Here is a 4,793-nt window from a genome sequence, read left to right as displayed (position 1 = left end):
AGGGAAATAGCCACCAATACCCTGTAAATGCCTAGTATTTCCCATGTTGCATGGAACATACCCAGTTACAGGAAACGTGAGAGTTCTGGAATCCTGGCCAGCATGAGGAATTAGCCTGTTTCCTCCTTGAAATGTTGATTTGTACAAATAAATGTTGCATTGCACAACCAAATGTCTTCATCTGCCCCAGCTGCAGCAAAACATGTCTCTCCCGCATCGGTCTCTACAGCCACAGCGGCAGGCGCTGCAAACTTCCAATTGTTTGACACCTCACCCGAGACAGACGGATGCCAGCCAACAAAGAAGTAGGGTAGAAAAAACAAGTCTGGCCTTTGTAGAACTACAATAAGGAATAATTTCCAATTCACACGTTGTAGTTCCTGCTTTTGCTTCATATGCTGCTTCGCAGCTCTAAAGTGATTTATTTTTGCTTTGTGAAAGCTTTATATCAAGTCCAATTTGCAAGTCTTTCTTGAGCTGCTCAACCAATAAGTTTTAGTTCCTCATTTGTTGTAAATGATCTTCCTTGCGGTGTTTTCCCTCCTAGATTTGGGTTCCCATGTGAAGATAATGCACTTTGCTTACCTTAATTCAAAACCACCCTGTTTTGTACCTTTTACCAGATGATAAAGAGTCACTGCTGTGCAAAATGTGTCTCTACAAATGTAGCAGGAACTTTGGATATTTTGGATGATACTACATGTGGGATTTCAGATGGGAACTTGTTGTGGAACACGTACTGTTCGTGCTCAGATGCTTTTCACATCATCCACATTACATCATCATCATCAAATTGCCCATACTTTTTTCTTCATTTAATTCAGATTTACTCGCTTTGCGGACAATTCAATAAGTAAAAATAACCTGTTATACATCCACAGACACCACCAGTTTCTCATTATCACACAGAAATGGTTCTTGTGGGTGAGTGGAGCTGGTACGTTAGCTTCCTGGCAGGTGGGTTTTACCAAGAGGGCAAGACAACATGGAGGTCAGCATAGTGCAGATGGACCAGCTAAGTGTAATGGACCGGCTGGACACACATGAATGGTGGGAGAAACCATCTGAGGAACTCCCAAGGAAAGAATTTTGGGTTTTGAAGAATAATAAAGGTGTGTATACACAGGTACAGTGGTACCTTGGGTTACATATGCTTCAGGTTACAGACTCCGCTAACTCAGAAATAGTGCTTCAGGTTAAGAACTTTGCTTCAGGATGAGAACAGAAATTGTGCTCTGGCGGTGCGGCGGCAGCAGGAGGCCCCATTAGCTAAAGTGGTGCTTCAGGTTAAGAAAGGTTTCAGGTTAAGAACGGACCTCCAGAATGAATTAAGTACTTAACCCGAGGTACCACTGTACAGCAATCCCTGTGCCAAGAACAGAAAAGGGTATCGGTGGAAGGGGGCCTGTTGATAAAAACAGGCCACATTCTGTCAAGTTTGCCCACCAGTGTGAATGGTAACAGCAATGACTATCGAAACAAAATATGTGGAAGCTAACATGCCAATCGTAGACACACATTAAAGCAGGGTCTGGACCAGGGTATATTCTAAGTTTTTTCCTCTTCTGCATAAGCAGCCAGCCCCTTGGCCACCCCTGAACTTTCTGTAACTTAAAGGAAGAACTTAAATGAATGGAGAAGTATGGGGATGTGTCTGTCCCTCCCATTATTTGGGGGAAGAGATTATCTCCCCTTCTTAACCTATAGGTGGGTGCCGAGACTTCCTTCCTTCCCAAAGCATGACTGAAGCTGAGGGCCCCCATCCTGAAACAAAAGAAAGGTTAACATGCTCAGCATAATGTGTGAGGAATCACCTTGGCACAACTGCGTGGTCTTCTGTATGTAAACGATTGTATAGCTACATACTGTTTAAGTAGAGTGCAGTGTGAGTCAGTGAATGCCTTTGACTAGTCAATACATTATTCTCGTAGTCCCATAATAAAATATTAATGTAAAGTTATGGAGATTTGTAAGGAACCAATATTCATCTTTATTTCCTAATTCTCTTTTCTCATCTGTTTCTTTTTCAGAAACGACCTACCTCCTTGTTAAATAACATATGCCCAACCACACAGATTTATTTATTTTGACAATGCAAAAAAATGCATCATGTTTCATGTTAGACTAAATCCTGGTCTGAGCAACCCCTGGGTGATATAAAGTCCCCATTTCAGAGAAAGAGGGGGGATTTGGGACAAACCTGTCCATTTCACAATTTAACACTAATCTGCCTAATTTGCAAACTGAAGGGCATCTGTTCTGCTCCGCACATCATGTGCATGTGTGATTGATAATTGCTTTGTTATTTATGCTTGGAAAAAGGGACTTTGCAACTCTTAAAACACTAAAAATGGGATGGGACATGCTTTGACTTATCATGCCCAAAGGGCCTTTGTCTCAGCTGGGGGTTTCCAGGGAGATGCAGAGTGATCGGAGCACAGTGTGACATCAGCGGGGGGGGGAGGGCCTGGAGGGCTAATCTGGGGGGGGGTATTCCATGGGATTGGAAGAGAACAAAGGAACGGCAGGAACTCCTTTGAGGCCAGCGTGAGGGTGAGGAGTTATCCTTAGGGAAGCCCATAAAGAGATAAAAATAGGGTAGCAATATTCTTGACTTTTGGCTTGGGCGAGAAAGTTTCACAGCTAAAGTTTGCACTATCGATAAGGAGAGCCCAAGAGGCCGTACTTCATGTCCTGGCTGCTTAACTGGAAAAGGCTAAACACGGCAGTTTCAGTATCATGACTCTTAACACCACCACCAAGAAGCCTAGGAAGCTGTAGAGTTCCCTAGAGGTGGCAAACAATGCCTAAGCAAGTAGTTGTGGTTAGAGTGTCGGACTAGGACCTAGGAGACCAGAGTCCAAATCCCAACTCTCTGGGTGACCTTGGGCCAGCCACTCACTCTCAGCCTAGCCTATCTCGCAGGGTTATTGCGGGAATAAAATCGAGAGGGTGAGAACCATTTACACCACCTTGAGCTCCTTGGAGGAAATGCGAGATATACCCAATGAACAGTGCTATATACACTTGAAACTGGAATTTTTCAAAAGCAGCAGTAGCGTCATGCCCAGGCAAGCTGGGGTAGTTTATTTTTCTGTGTCATAAAGTTTTAGAAAGTCAGTTTCTTTTTTTGTGCAGTTGAGGGTCGTCTAGTCCAACCCGCTGCAGTTGTGGGGTGGGGTGTAATCTTTCCCCCTAAAATAAATAAGCCAAATATTATGTTGAACCATTAATTCTGCTGTTTACAGGACATCTGGGAGTAAGAGGACCCTGACTACTCTGTCAAATGCCAATATTGCTTTATTCTTCCTTTGCTTATGACAAGTAAATGGAGTGCTTTGAATCTCTCCCAGGGTTAAGTGGTGATGCAGTTTCACATCTAGACTGAGTAATTGTTACCCCTAATGTTTGGGACAGAGTAGCCTACAAGAATAAAGAATGTAACAAACACCCCTGTGTCTACCTTCATGAAGTGTCCCCATGGCATATCAAATAGTTGGAATCTTCGTTCCCAGTAGAACAACGTGGTAGAATTATGAAATGGTAGAATCCACGGTACCAGTTATGGCTGCAGGAGAGGGAATTAAAAGGAAGAAGTAAACCACAGAGAGAGGGTCTAGCCCAACTCACTCCCTGTTGTGTATGTCTTCTACTTGTAGGGAGTAGAGCATTCATAAACACTGCAGAATCACAAGAATGGGAAGCGAACCTAGAGGTCATTGACTCCAGCCTCCTGACCAATGTAGGATGCAACTACAGCATCCTTGGCAAGTGGCCATCCAACCTCTATTTCAATACCTTTGGGAAAGCAGAGCCCATGGTTCCCCAATGCAGTCGGTTCCACGGTCAAAAAGCTCTCCCCATCAGGTTTCTTCCAGTGTTTCTGCTTCCCTGCAATGTCCACACATTGGTTCTAGTCCTGCCCTCAGAAACACAGAGAGCAAGTCTGCTCCATCTTTTCCAATGGAGGGATGCAAAAAGGAGAGGCTCCTAAGGATCGGTATTGGGACCATAACTTGCCTATAAATGATCTAGAGTAAGGGGTGAGGAAGCCAAGTTTGCTGATGATACAAAATTATTTCAGGGTGGTTAAAACAAAAAGGGATTGTGAAGAGCTCCAAAAGGATATTTCCAAAGTGGCTGAATAGGCAGTAAAATGGAAGCAAGTGAGGTTCAATGCAAGCAAGTGAAAAATGATGCACATTGAGGCAGAAAGTCCAGTTTTCACTTATATGCTCCTGGCGTCTGAACTGACAGTGACTTACCAGGAAAAAGACCTTGGGGTCGCAGTGGGCAGCTTGGTGAAGATGTTGACCCAGTATGGAGCATTTGCTAGGGATCACTAGGGAAGGAACTGAAAACAAAACTGCCAATGCCATCATGGTGACGTACAAACCTATGTTGTGGTTGCACTTGATAAGTGGAATGCTGCATAATATTATACACGGTGTGGAGAAAATGGATAAGGATACATTTTTGTCCTTCCTTCCTACTGCTAGAACCCAGGGTCATCCATTGAAGATGAATGCTGATAGATTCAGGACAGACAAAAATAGGACTCCGCCACACAGTGCTTAGTGAAAACCATGGAATTTGCTCCCATGAGACGGGCACCAATTTGGATGGCTTTAAAAGAGCTTCCAGCAACCATGTTCTGCGTGCCAGCCCTTCAGATATTGGAAGACTGCTATCACATCTCGCCTTACTCTTCCCCAGGTTAGCTATTCCCAGCTCTTTTGACCATTCCTCAGAGGGCATAATCTACTGTATATATTCTGAACTGGTACGGTCCA

General features: G+C 43.9%; 1 long non-coding RNA gene across 1 annotated transcript; it reads left to right on the top strand.

The window, feature by feature from the left end:
- The first annotated feature begins 2,492 nt into the window (after positions 1–2,492).
- LOC308585211 lies at positions 2,493–3,450 on the top strand. Its single transcript, XR_014007156.1, has 2 exons — positions 2,493–2,553; positions 3,249–3,450. It is a non-coding gene; the product is annotated as an uncharacterized lncRNA (long non-coding RNA).
- The last annotated feature ends 1,343 nt before the right edge of the window (positions 3,451–4,793 follow it).

The sequence above is a fragment of the Podarcis bocagei genome, assembly GCF_964188305.1.
Source record: "Podarcis bocagei genome assembly, chromosome: 4".
NCBI lineage: Eukaryota > Metazoa > Chordata > Lepidosauria > Squamata > Lacertidae > Podarcis > Podarcis bocagei.
This window is presented reverse-complemented; position numbering and strand designations above follow the sequence as displayed.